At 30.3% G+C, this 15,552-nt stretch overlaps 2 long non-coding RNA genes across 2 annotated transcripts in view; one reads left to right on the top strand and one right to left on the bottom strand.

Annotated features, from left to right (window-relative positions):
- LOC118187685 (uncharacterized) overlaps positions 1 to 15,552 on the bottom strand; it is a 210,221-nt gene that overhangs the window by 187,129 nt on the left and 7,540 nt on the right. The window lies entirely within an intron of this gene.
- LOC146999072 (uncharacterized) lies at positions 3,961 to 8,644 on the top strand. The gene is made up of 2 exons (XR_015039398.1): positions 3,961 to 4,168; positions 8,481 to 8,644. It is a non-coding gene; the product is annotated as an uncharacterized LOC146999072 (long non-coding RNA).

Raw genomic sequence — 15,552 nt, 5'->3', positions numbered from 1 at the left:
TAAACTTCATTTCATCATTTAACCCCCGTTCCAGAATTTTAAAAGTATTATTTCTTTATTACACACAACTTACTATTCAAGCCAATTCAAGGTAATTTAATATTTACTCAAATCTGAAAGAAAAGTTTAAAAAACTTCATGTAAATGAGACTGTTTCGCCAAAGATCAACTTGTATTTCATATCTTTCCTGGAAGATATTTGTTGCGAGCAAATGTATGAACTATTTACACTGCAGTTATAAGTTAACTAATTACACAGAAGTTATATGTAAGTTACCTAATAAACTATTGTTTATGATTATCATATCAAACCAAATATAAATTTGAATGTCTTTCTTATACAATATTATTATTATTATTGTTGTTAGTCCAAAGGGCCGGTAGCTCAGAAGGGCTATTAGTCTCAAAACGGCATTTTGTGGCGTTTAACTATAAATGACGAATTACTTCTCAAACTGTTGTCACCAAACATTATCGCCCTGTATTATATTTAAAGAAATTACATAATGAAGAATCTGCATGAACGTATGTATGTTTCTCGCAATGTGAAAAAAGAACGGTACCTTTAGCCATCATCAGAGGCGACCAAAACAAGATGGTAAGATCTATTTTTAGACCAGGTGGATCGGGTCGTATTCCTCTCATTTGTAAACATTTGTAACCTAGAGTCATCAAATTCTGAATAACATAGTTCTCCACCCAAATATAGGCACCTATAAATCCGAATTTGGAATTTGTTTTATTGTCGATGTCATATTTTGTAAAACTTTAACGAATTTTTTATTAATAAACTTAACGAGTTCAAAGGAAGCAATAGCAATACTGTACGGGAAAAAAACATTTTTATGTTCAGCACGCGAGATTGTCTATCGGAAATTCTGAAGATATGCTATTTTTAAATATTTTGTGATACTGCTGTTGAATTGATTTTATGTGGTAAACCACATAAAAGTGAGAAGAACATGATATTTAATAAACAAAGGTAACACACAAAACGTTAATAAAATGCCACTTTTTGCGTAATATAAAACCTAAAAGCTCTCAGATTTTTTTGTTTTGTTTATGTATCATTTGATAACAATTTAGTAATTTTAATAAATAGTTAAAATTTATTTACAATATTTTTTATTTTACTAATAAAATTTTTAGTTTTGTTTAAAATTTAAAAAATAAAATACTCCTCGGCTGCTGATTTCAGACTCTTCTTGCGACCCGCTCTCTATTTCTGTTTGTGACCACCGTCTCATGCATACAAGTATTCACCATGTAGTTTAACCGGAATGTTTTCTATGCCTGGCGCAGTATTACGCTGCTGTCACGCAAAATGGGAGGAGGAGAGAGATTCTTCCCTCTTAAATTGCAGGGTAATAAATACCGCCATTCCACTACTCATTTACTTTAGTTTCACGCAGGTAGCAGAAAGAGAAATACCGTATAAACAGCAAGCTTCGTGGCTGGCGGTCTATTTCTAGAGCCCTCGCAAGGATGCAAGGCACAACGTGGGGCCTCAAGTCGAGGATGCAAAACATTCTCTATCATACCGTGATCGAAAAAATAATCCTCTACGGGGCATCAGCATGGACTCACCCTATGACAGTGAAAAAGAAAAGACTCCTAGCTTCAATCCAACGCCCCTTCCTCTTACAAATAGCAAAAGCATACAGAATTACCTCAACGGCAGCTCTCTGTGTATTAACAGGAATCCCACCCCTCCACCTGAAAGCAAAAGAAGATGCAGACTTAGCCACGTTATTCCACCTCAAGAAAAACATAGAGGTAGAAGATCAAAACCTGTGCCCCCTTGATTTTGAACAGCCACGAAATCCTTACCTAAGACACCCTGCAGTACATGCAAAACTCAGAATATCTACAAAAGAAGACACCCTCAGTGTACCTTCATTTCCAGTCGTGTACACAGATGGGTCAAAGTTAAACGAAGAAGTAGGATGCGCGTTCTTTGCACTCCTCTCAGAACAAGATACAACAGAATGGAAAGGACACCTAAGGAACAACAACAGCGTTTTCCAAGCTGAGCTTTCAGCCATAAAACACGCTATTCTATGGTCTCATCAAAAGCATCTAACATATGTTACCATCTACAGTGATAGCCAAGCGGCAATTAAAGCTGTCAATGATGCAAGAAACAAATCATCAATAGTGCAAGATATCTACGATTTATTATCACAGCGCAAGAGAACATCTATAAAAATAAAGTGGGTAAAAGCGCATGCTGGACAAGCCCAAAATGAAAGGGCAGATGCGCTTGCTAAAAATGCAGCTCAAGACCCATCTCTACCTCCAATCAATGTCCCATTCCCTAAATCGTATGTGAAACATATGTTGAAAAAAATTACATTAAAAAAATGGCAAACTGAATGGGAAAATGCAGAAGTAGGTAGAAGGCTTTTCAACTTCTACAAGAAACCCACATATGATCCAATCTCTTATAACTTCTTCATCAACATATTCTTATCTGGACATGGTCCTTTCCCCACGTACTACTTTGCACGAAATTTGAGCGAATCAGACAAGTGCGTATGTGGGGAAAAGGGAGACCCAGAGCACTATATTTTCAAGTGCCAGCTCACAAAAGAGCTACACTGCAAAGGAAGGTCACAAATTACGCCTGAGTACATTAAATGCATGCTAACGATACCTCATTTACAACAAAAGGTTTCCTTGATTATGAAGAAACTTTTTGCATATAAAAGAGAAGACATATGTCAAGATGCTATCGCATCTGTATAAATACCTCTTATTCTACAACTTGCAAAAATAATGCAAGATTTCAGAAATATTGCAAGTGTCTGAAACAGGCATTATGGTATAAATAGATACATTATGGTATAAATAGTTTTTATAAAATAGTTACATTAAGAATTTGGACTGTATTAGTGTAATAATTAAATCATTAATTAAAATATAATGTAAATAATATACGACTCTATTAGACATATTAGTGTAAATGCAAGTATTATGTGATTTTCTAATGTATATTTTCTGTATTTATGATACATTAATTTACAAAAATAATAATGTAAGACTTCAGTGCTGATGCATTTGTGTGTAACAAGTTAAAAAAATGAAAGGAAATGTATTAATAAGAGAATTCGCCTTAGTAATTCAACTAAGTATGATAAAATGCACCAAAAAAAAAAAATCTTCAATTAGCTCCTTAAAATGATGTTTATTTTAATTCGATGTAACTAGATATACTAATGTAAATATATTGTTTGTATGAAGTACAATGTACAATGAAAGTTTGTATGTATGTTCGAAGTAATTATGTTATTTCAATCTGCCATAATCCAACTTTTGTTGATAGGTTAATTTCTTTGCAATAATTGTATACTATGTCTTTGTAATTGTATATTCAATACGTAAGTCTAATATTAATGTAAAATTCCTATGTAAATGTCTTGGTAGGCTAGCATCCGATACGGGCCAACTAAAAGCCCAGCGGGGTACAGTAGTGCGGCGGAGCAACACCTGTAAAAGTCACTGACGAAGTTCTGGTGCTCCGTCCACTTTTCCCTGTCCCTGTCCCTGTGGTTACAGACTACATGAAAGTTAACGGCGATTCAGAATGGTGCTTCAGATCTTCTCATATAAATCACACATAAAACGTTTTTGCAACACATTAAAGTCTTCGCTCAACATTTTCCCCGGTGTTGAGAAAGCAAAATTTAGAGTTCCTGAAGAATGATGGGTAAAACAAACTTAAGGTTAATATCATGGTTATTGTAGTACTTTTCTCACAAAATAAAAATATAAATGAATTGAAAATAAAAAAATAAATAAATAAATTATAATACCTTTCAAAAAAATCTGAAAGGCTTTCAGATTTTATATTACGCCTAGGTGGGTCTTCTGTTTTCATTTACAAACACATACACGCACTGTAAAAAAAAAGTTCGCTTTTTACAGGCAAAAGTTTTGTAAAGTTACAGAAATCAAAAAGTTACAGAAGAATTTCCTGTAATGGTAACAGGTTGAAAGCAAACTGTAGCGGTAACAGCAGATTTGCTTGTAACATTACAGATAATGTTTCAGTAGCCGCGCGGAAGAATCACGTGACTGACTGGAAATTAGCCAATCAGGAGAAAAGTGTTTGAAAGCTAGTTGCAGAAAAAAACATGGCTGAATGCATGTTGGTTGTATAGCGCAGGTAAGTAAGAAAATGTTTACAATTACTACTTGAAATATTTTTTGTTCATTTTATGCAGATTATTCTCATGCACTTTGCACTGTTATATGTAGTGAGTAAGTATTTAAACGTTTAAGCTTTGCGATTAATTAATATCAGTGTTCGTAATGTCTAATGAGTTGAAAGAGTGCAAAATATTTATTCCAAATGCAGATCTAATAGTAGTATTTTGTCATTGTGCATCCGATAAATTACGCCTTCAACTGCCCTTATTATTATTTAAAACTAATTATTCCAAAATTTAATCACTGTTTGTGGTATATAATTGAAATGGTAATGTGGTTGTTGAAAACAAAACTAATCATTTTAGCGTTCTTTTCCAATCGTCTGACCAAAGAACGTTTGACATCTTTTTCCCGGCAGGCCTTGCGAGAAACGTTTATATAAACATTTAGAATTCTGAATGTAATGTATATATTTTTTTTTGCTTACTAGGTTTAGTTTATTCTTTTTCTAGGATTATCTAATTAGTTATACCTGGTTTATAATTCAGTCTAATATGTTTATGTACGAGTGTGTTATGAAGTAAAATTACAAAAACTTGAACAACGCGGTCGAGAATCTCGTTTATTCCTTTAGTGTTATAATATTTTTTTCAGTGGTATTAATTTCTTACGAAAATATTATAATTCCAAAATGAAGTAATTATATTGATTAAAAATATGCCGTATCATACTTTTCGTAATGTTTTGTTTTACTAACTAGATGCAACTTAATTATTCCATATATTTTAATATACCAATATCAACAGGGGAAAAATGGAAATGACCTAAAATATTTTTCTAACAATTCGTTAAACTAATTATAAAACAAAACTAAAATTTTGTGCATTATTTCCAAAAATATCATTTCATTAATATTTTATAAATGACAACATATATTATATTGTATATATAACTACCATTGCATACTTATAAGTTTTTAAACATTTAATGTAGAATTTATGTTGATTTTATTTTGCCCAGTTTTAATACAGTATTGAAGTATGATAGTCTTGTTACTAGGTTAGCATGAATCTGCTAATACAAGTTTAATACATTTCTTGACAAATGTTTCTCTTATTCATGTAATATAATATATAAATCATAAAATAAGTTTTCTTAAAAATAAATTATTATTGTTTATTGGAATTTAAAACAATTCTGTATCTGTATGTTGTATTAAAAATAAAATAATAATGAATTTTTAATGAAGCATTGATTTTAGCATTAACAATATATATATTTATACACATGAATAAATGGAAATGCAAGCTACTTTTCCTTACAAAACCGCCTATGAATATATACTTTCTTTTAGGCTGATAGCCTTTGCATGCTTTGCCATATTCTATCAATCCAAATGATGCAAATATGCAGAAAATTTTACTTTCTTTGAAAGTTAATACCGGAAATAAAATTCAGTGCATTTGTAAACTACATTAGTTCTCTTATAGCTTGGCATTTAATTGCCCAATGATTTACTAGTCCAAACTAAGGCAGAATTCAGATATCGTTCAAATAAAAGAAAATTAATAAGGTCTGATTTTTAGACCTATATATGAAGATTTATTTTTTTTAAATATTATTTTAAGTCAACCAAATTAATTTCAAATTTAAGTAAGTATTCATGCCTTTCAGTAGCATTATTTTTGATATCTTAAATTAAATAACTGAATGCAATATTTCTTGTTAATAAAAGAAAAGCAATGTTATGAAAGACTAGCGAAGCAGATTTGCAAGTTCTAATTACGAAAGGTCCCATGCTTTAAGGGGTCATTTTTAAAAATACTTAATTAAAAAAACATATTTAACGTGAAACTTCCAAACTTCACACATGTGGAATATTAATTCTATATATTTTATCTCATTCTTATTTTATTAATTAATTTCATAGCATTTTGTGTGACACTAGTAGTAATTATTAATTAAATTTTATGCTGTTTCTGATCTATGTTTTGATTTATTATTAATTACGTTAGTTTACATAAGATTTAAAATTATGTAAGGTACAAAAACCTTCTGCATCTATTAATATATGCTGAAGTGAATGAAATTATGCCAGTGAAATTTTTTAAAATCAAAAACAAATTTCTGTGGAAAATTAAAGTTATAAATTCTAAATGCAAACAAAGGAGTGAATTTGAAAGTTATCAAATAAGCCAAAGTGTTGGTCATTTTTTCAGTTTTGCAGAAGAATTTTTATACTTTGCAGAATGGGAATATGATGTTTGGTTTTGTTAGTATTAATTATTATAACTGAATTATTGCAACTTACATTGCAACACGTAATTTAGCTTAAAATTTATTTGAACTTAATTTTCTAATTTATTTTGATCATGTATATTTCATGTGTCATAAGTCTTTGAAATGAACTTAATTCTATTTATTTACACAATTTTTTAAAGAAGAAAAAGTCACATTTGTTTAGTTGCACACGAAGATACATGTCTATATATAGAGAGAGAAAGAGGAGTTATGTTTACTTCCAGACTATTTTCCTCCTTTTATATTATAGTACGAAAATCAAGGGGGAAATTAAGCAATCAATTTAATTTTGAAGGATGTGATTACAATAAGATCATAACCAATCAAAAATATTCATGAATTAACTACTGGTAACTATCATAGTATTATTATTTAAAAGAAACCTACATTCCAATAAGAACGCTTAGTAACATAACCATTTAAGTTATCTAATAAAAGTAATTTTCATTCCTACTTCCCTATACATTGAATTTCACTCTTAGTATTGCCCACTGCCACTCCCTAGACCTCAAAGCATTTAATGCATCTGGAACTGCAATTTGTGTCTTTTTCTACAGCATGCAAGTTATCACCGTTTAGTTTGTACTGCCACGAATTATCGTATTGCGTTGCATATTCCACCCCACCCAGCTTTAGAACCAGATTCTTAAAATTAAAAAAATATTTACATAATTTTCCCCTTTTTAATGCATTCAGAAAATGAATATTCCAAGATTTTAAAATGGATTTATCAACATAATGATTGTTTTCGTCCTACTAACAAAGGCAAACTTTTGCACACTTAAGGCCCCGTTGAATCTTTCTCTTCTAACTGTTGAATATTATGTCAGCCTAATACAAACAATGATCTATGATAGTGAAAGCAAATACCAACTGCCATTCACTGTGCAATTTTGCCATATCAGCTGAATGTTCACCCTAGCAAGTATCGGACCACAACTTTCTCTAATTATTTATGTATGATCTGAGGCCTAAGGATTTGCAAGAACAACAATGAGAATGACAGAAGTTCAAATTATAAAGAAGAAATGAGATAACTTATTAGATGTTGCAATTATGTGTATTCTTATTGAAATAGAGGTTTCTTTTAAATAAATAATATTGTGATAGTAGTAGTTTATCCATGATTACTTTTCATTTGTTATATTCCTACTGTGACTGTGTCCTTTGGAAATTAAATTATTCGTTTAATTTTTCCCTCTTAATTTTCGGAAGATAAAATTAGTAAAAATAAGTGGGAATATGGCATCAAGAGCATTAGATATCCCCATTTTCTTGAAGCTGTTCACTATTATTGTTTCATCAATGATAGGCCATGCATCCAAAATCCACTAGCAAATCAGTTAGTAAGATGAAAATGACCACTATGCGAACAAAACATTTAGGGTAACTTGTTTTGTGAGCGCCTTAAGGAAGACAAACATTACCTAAATCTTTAAAACATATTCAGAATCCTGTGCTAAAAGAAAGCTAGGGGGAAAATGTTGTCCGAGTCCCAGTGATTCCTTTAGACGAATATGTAATATTGATTTAGAAATTTAAGGTAATAAATATAATATTTTTCGAATGCTAAAACAGTTCGAGAAATTTATTCAAGTTCTGAATTCTGAATAAGTATACTGTATATTATATTTAATAACTATGGTGGCTTCATTTATGAAAATATTTGAATATTGGCTGTTTTTGTACAATGAACCTTCTCTAAGCTACGTGATTCCTGAAAATTTTGATCTTTAAATGATAGTGGGCATCCTAGCGAAGTTATGTTTACTAATTAGTTATTTTATGAGGGATGCTGATTAAATTTAAAAAGTGATTGACTGAGGTAGCTTGTCGTAATGAGACGGTTCACTGTAATCCAATTTTTTAAAGAATTTAAGCTGTTCTTAATTAATTAAGATATTATAAAGAAATATGATTAAAAGTGTTATATAAGCACATGTTTAAAACATCTATTAAAATAATTTTTATAAGCTTTTTAAGAGCATGATTATGATTTTAAAAGAAATGTTTTTTTCTTTATTTAGGAGACATGGTTTACAAAGAGGAGAAAAACCATTCATTTTTTCCAAGCAGTCGAAACGAATTTTTATGAAATGTTTATTAAATTATGTTATTTTTTAATTAATTCTTTTTTTCAGGTTTTATGTAAAGTTTATGAATTAAGTAATAAATTATTTTTACTTCTGTATTTTAATTAGCATATTATTTGCTTCATAGTGTTTCACAATAAAATTATAAATTCAATAAACTTCTTAATTAACATGCTGTAATATAGAGAGAGCATAAAGTTTGTTTTCTGTTGTCACATGTTTATTTCACAATTTTGTATGCGAATCTCGAAATTTATAATATCTAGGAATACTTTTTAGTATCACTTTCGAAATGGTAAATATTAAGCTTAGATTTATTACATATTATGTTTGTAAAAAATTATAGGTAAAATTAAAATGCATTAAATTTTAAGCTAAACTGAAGTATTAATTTTAGAAATAAATTTCTTAAAGGCATAATTGTATTAAGAATTTTAAGGGGAACAAGGCTTTAAAAATTAAGGTCAGTTGGCAAAGTTTTATGCTTATTCAAAAAGCATGACATTAGGTTTTTAATGAAAGACTTCTATCTGTTAATGCAAAGGAAATTATTTGAAGGTAAGTAAAAAAGTTATGCATTATTTCAAACAATAGCAGACTGTTGACAAACACTGAGTGCAGATAAGAATAAAAGAATTAGTTAGACGTTGTAATTCAAGCGTATGAACAAAATTTGAATTCCTTGTAGTAACAAAATGAAGTTCATTGCTATGTTGAATTCTTTAATTTACTGAAAATGTCATTTTTTAGAAGGACAGAATATATTTTTGAAATATGAAGAACAGCTGTTCTGAGTTCTTCATAGAAATATTTCACAAAATGTCTTTTACTGTAATAATATGATCATATCAACATGCAACACGTTTACTCATATAAGTTAAATCTAAACAATATGTGTCTATTTTAGCTAAAATTACTAAAAAGAAAGTTCTAGAACATATCTTATTAACTGACACTAACATGCAAATAAAACATACTATTTTTTTCAGCTATTTTACAGGGCAAATATAAGGAGTAGCATATCAATTTGAACTTTTAAATTAATCAAAATGATAATGTGAAAGGCCTTTCAATAATATCAGACATAAGTTTCTCTTCATAAAAGAAAAATACTCTGCAACAGACTAATGTTACTTTTTGAAAAAAGAACATTGCTGTTGAAAGCACATCTTTTAAATTAATGCTATTCTGAGGTCAAATTGACTAATTTAAAAAGCCAAACTATTATGCTTCACTTGCATATATCTGTACAATGATATACACATGAAGATATTGTTTTACTCAAAACATCTTGATTTCAATATATTTTATTATAATAAGCATAATTTTAGACAAAAAAATATCTACTACTTTTATAAACATACCCTTTAGTATTATCTATGAAAAATATATTCTACTCACATAATTACTTAATGGGATATTAGAAGGAAATAATCTGAAACCTTTACAGATACAACCATTGGAATTTTACGTAAGAAAAGTATCTTCTACTCACATAATAACTTGCTATAATAATACAAGTAAATAACCTGTAACGGTTACAGATATATCTGTTGAGATTTTACATGAGAAAAACATGTTCTTTCTACATAATTATTTGCTGTAATATTACACGCAAATAATCTGTAACCATTACAGATATATCGTTTGGGAATTTACATGAGAAAAATATGTTCTACTTACATAACTATATGCTGTGATATTACAAGAAAAAGATCTGTAACCATTACAGGCAAAACTCTTGTAATGTTACAAAGAAAACGCCTGTTTCTGTTACTCAAATAACCCATGGCATCCCAGTTTCCATGAGTTTTCTTAGTAACTTTACAGATTTTTTTTTACAGTGCGTAAGCATTTGGGCTTGCGCCACTTAAATTACATCACGAATTAAATTATTTGGCTAAAAATATTTAAAAACAGCATATCGTTTAGAACTTCCAATAGACAGCCTTACGCGCTGAAAATAAAAATGTTTTATTCCAAACAGTTTTCTCACTACTCGCTTTGAAACTGTTCAGTTTTTAAATAAAAAAATTTTTAAAGTTTTACAAAATATAAAATAGATAATAAAACAAATTCGAAATTCAAGATTGGTTCTTCCAGGTTATCATATTCTCGGTGGAGTGCCATATTCCAGGTGCAGCCGTCCCGGTGGAGTTCTAATTATTCAAATTTGACGTCTTTTTTTTACTCTCGTCGACGGTTTTTTACAATGCGAGAAACATAGATACATTCATGCAGATTTTTCATTATGTGATTTCTTTAAATACAATACAGGGCGATAATATTTAGTGGAAATAATCTGAAAAAAATATACAGCCGTTTATGCAAATGCCGTTTCCAGACTGAAAGTCCTTCTGGCCTATCGCCTCTTTAATATGTAGACACACTCTTAAATTTTGTTTCGACCTATCTTCACTCAAATGACATCACGAATTTTAAGATACAGTCTATAAAAAACGAAAAGATTTTATTGACTCCGCAAAAAACGTTTTCATCACCAACGAAGTTCGATCTAATGGAATAAGTTTTTCAAACCATAATACTGAAACGTGCACACGTCTTAAATTTTATATATCGAAAGGGAAAGTTATGTGAATAATTTAATTTCCGAAGGACGCGGCTACAGTAATAACATCGCAAATGACAAGTAGTCATGGATAAATTACAGGTTAGTATCTTAATATTATTTCTTTAAAAACAAACCTACATTACAATAAAAACACGTAAGTAATATTAATATTACAACATATAATAAGATACTTTCATTTACACTTTCCTGTAACTTAAATCTTACCCGTCTTTATTGTTATCTCTGCTACTCCTTGGGCTTCAAATAATTATAGAAGATGAACATTCAGCGAAATCGTGCAGCGAATGTCAGCTCCGGTTTGCTTCGTTATAACTACTCGGTTCTTACAATAGGTAAGTATAAAGTTCAATAATTAGATGGAAAAGGTTCAGCGTAGTTTGCAAAAATTTTGCTATTGTTAGCAACATGAAAAAAATCACTTCATGGACAATTCCATCTGAAACTTTAGGGGAGCTTGTTCTCTGAACGCATTAAGTCAGGGTATAATTAGGCGAATAGTTTTACAATTTTCGGAACCTAGCGCTAAAAACAACGGATGCGAGAATATGCGAGGAAATACAGTAATTACTGGGAAAAGGACTCACGAGAAAAGTGTTAGATGACATGTGAAATTATTTTATTAGTTGCGTTAAGATATTTTATTTGCAATATTCCGAATTAATTTTATATTAGATGAGTAATTATTTAAGTAAGCTATCAACAAAGTCTGAGCACTTGTTTTTGTTTTAGATTGCGTTTTTTCTTTTAGTTTGGAATACATATGAAGAAAGAAACTTGGAAACCCTTCAAATTAGGTGACACAAATTTCATGTTTATCTTCTTTTGCAAAGCGTTATTGTGATGATTGAACCCTGATGTTATTGTATTGTTTTGAGTTCTCAATTTAAACCATGAATTAATTCAAACAAGAATTTATCCTAAATTCTTATTAATTATGCGTTTAGTTTTCACTGAGTTTCAGTACGACAATTTTTTGAATTCAACTAATTTCAAAATGTCATTTTCACATAAAACAGTATGTTATGCACTGATGCTTCCAGTTCTAGACTTCAACTTTCACACAATGCCATACAATAAAGTACGCTTTTTTAATATAAAACTATTTTTGATAATGAATAGAAACATATTATCCACTTAATGATATGAAATGCTTCATAATTTCCAGCGATTCATGGAGGTTACGAAAAACATCCATTAACAAAATGTTACGCTTCACCGCATTTCATTTTACTTAACTCGTGATAATGCAATGGTTTAAGATACAATGAAAACGAATATTAGAAAGGCATAGAATACAAGGACTATTTCTTAAACCTTTAGATACATTCGGTGAGGATAACAAAAGAGAAATTGGCTAATATTCCCAATATCCTTCGGTAAAGTTACGAAGAATTCCACCAGTTTACTCTCTTGTAGAAAACTCGTGAAGAGTTACAAATACTTTTAAAAGCCTTGCACAGTAGGCGAGTGGTGAACATGTCAAAAGTAGTAAGTCACTGTATTATTCATATACAGCACACAGAAAACTACAAAATTTCCAGAAACTGGCTGTCAACGTACCTCTAATGTGCACTCGCACAAACTAAAATGTATTCCGCCTTCGTCTTTAATGAGAATATTACTAGCAACATACCTGAACATACTGCAGCAGTTTCCTTCAAATTTATCATGCGATATGACACGCATTTCACCACAATGAGGAACCAGCACACTGTTACATAATAGGCACTTCAACTTAATTTTGCCTCGCCGCAGAAAGTGGTCAAATCCCCTAATTTGCAAAAATCTCTTAATCCCCTCTGTGTGGTGATAACGATACAAGTTATGATTCTAAATGAGGAGACAGTAGCTAATATGATCTTGAAGTACTTTATAAAGTAACAGACTAAAAAACACGGATGTTCATTCGATACTAGCGCAAATCTGTACAACTGATGATGTTATCAGAATCTCTATAATATATTTCAGATTCCTTCCTCTGAAGTCGGTTGAAAAATTTACGCAATTAAAATTCAAATGCTGTAGAATCTTTATTAACTTATCGACGCACTAAACGCCAAACTAACGATATGTTGTAATTGTCAAGAGATCGTCTATTACTTGATTATCAATATTACAATCACTGAAGCGGACACAGAGATACTGCAGTTTGTGTACTAACACTTAGTTAACTTTTTTTTCAAATAAAACCCTGTTGTTTCGTAAGATCTTGAAGCGTTAATTTTTCACGTGCAACTGAAATTAGGATACGTTAATTGGAACATCCTGTCCAGTCATAAAGCCAAAAGTCTCAAGATAGTCTGACACTACTTAATCGCGTAACTCAATTACACATCAATATGACTACGTAATGGATAAGTGAAAATCGCTAATGACGAAATAGTAAGGTCACGTTACCTGTTTCAAATATAAAAAACAAAAATTACGAAAAGAGAAACATTTCAGCAATCTAACATTTTTTCGAATACGTACGATATGCAACTCAAAAAAGAAAATTCCATTTACAACGTTTAAAAAAAATCACATTTACGAACACCTCGCTAAAATTTTCGTGTACCCATAAAATAGCTTTTAATTCCGAAATTTTTTTCAAGACATTATATCTTTCGGTACTTTTCCGTTTTGCCGGCGCAAACGATAAAGTCGCCAATAATGGTTTAACTGATGCCAGACGAAATATCTTCGCTGGTAACCTTTTACGCCTCAGTTTCAAAACAAGTTGAAGCCATTTCTTATCAGATTGTTTCTTTCAATACTGGCCATATAGAATTTTTACACGATATTTAAATTTTATCCCCTAAGGCAATACGATATTTAAATTTTATCCCCTAAGGCAATTCACGGTAATAAGTCAATTAGAACGCAATTACACCGCTCATCCGAAGGCGAAATCAAGTGTTAAATTCATCAATTCTAATGAGAATGCACTAGCGAAGTAAAGCACTGCGGTTTTACATAATTTCTGAGTAAGCTATTCGTACGAATTGAAATAATTCTTGCATTTAAACTTGTATTCCAAATTAAGATTTAACTTGAAATTAATGTAGATAATTACTGAGCGAATTAGATTTTAGTAGCGTAGTTTACGTGAGATGAGATAACTTGGGGTCACGTGATACGAACCGGCGAATCAGGATTTTGAACCATGAAATCATAGTAAATTCTTAAATTAATGTCTTTTTACAAATTTATTGTCTTTATTTATTGGCTTTTTACAAAATTTTAAACCATATTAAAATGTTTATGCCTTCAAAATAAAAAAAAATTCTTAGAATTAACATTTTTTATGTGTATACTGTATGTTGTCGCCAACAAAGTCTGCTTGGCGAGATTTGCGCCGGCGAAACGGAAAAGTACCTATCTTTCTCGTAGGCACATTTAACAAGAATCAAAACGTAATCTGCTTTTTAACAAAAATAAAATAACAATATGGAACAGAAGCGTAATCTTGATGGCGTAATTTGAAAATTTACCAAAGAAATTAATGGAAATCTAATTACAAGAAATCTTACAATTAAACCAATTATAAATTAGAGTTCAAAGTAACACTGTATGACAAAGTAATACACGTTGAAAGCATTAATTGGACACTGGGATAAAACAAAACGCTTATTGCTGAATAGAAAGCAAGCAGTTATTCTGACCAAACATTTACTTCATTATTTTAATTAATGAGAAAGTTTTACAACGCCCTTTGGTCAGAATAACTGAGTTATTCAGAAGAAAATGCGTTATAAAACTCTCTCATTAATTACAATAATGAAGTAAATGTTTGTAAAACTTCATATAGTATTATTAATCGCATGAATCAGACATATCATAAACCGTACTAATTAGAGACATTATTCAATAATAAAATAAAACTATAAATTATTAAGAAATATACAAAAATTAATTCAAATTTTCAGCAAGTTAAAGCAAGATACTCTTTTAGTTGGAAAGTTAAATTTAAAATCTTATGGAATGTTGAACGATAACATATTTAAAAACTGAGCAAACATCGAGGCAGACAAAATAAAATATCTATCTGCAGGGGGAAGAACAAGTGCCAAGCTAGCGTAGCGTAACCATAAAAAAAAGAAAGAATATAAATGCTTGTTACATTAAAAACGCAAAAAGCGTTGATATTTACGCGATCAAATGCAAATTAGTCTGAAAATATTTAATAGCATCAGACATGTTTTATTAATGAACAGAATCGTAGCCACTTCATTCAGAAGAAATATTTCGGTAAAGAAACTTAAATATTACTTTTAACTATAAGAAAAACTCAAGCTCATAACTACTTTTACATGAATTCTAAAAATGTTTTAATCACGTTTTCTCACCTAATTTCCCAAACATTTCTCGATTATGAAACCTATGATCGCGAGCTTATTTCACTGATTATTTTTGGTACTTCAAATACGATAT

The sequence above is a fragment of the Stegodyphus dumicola genome, chromosome 1, assembly GCF_044657685.1.
Source record: "Stegodyphus dumicola isolate Sdum_Otavi_A_Nest chromosome 1, ASM4465768v1".
Classification (NCBI taxonomy): domain Eukaryota; kingdom Metazoa; phylum Arthropoda; class Arachnida; order Araneae; family Eresidae; genus Stegodyphus; species Stegodyphus dumicola.
Note: the sequence above shows the minus strand (reverse complement) of the source record. Positions and strands in the feature narration are given on the sequence as shown.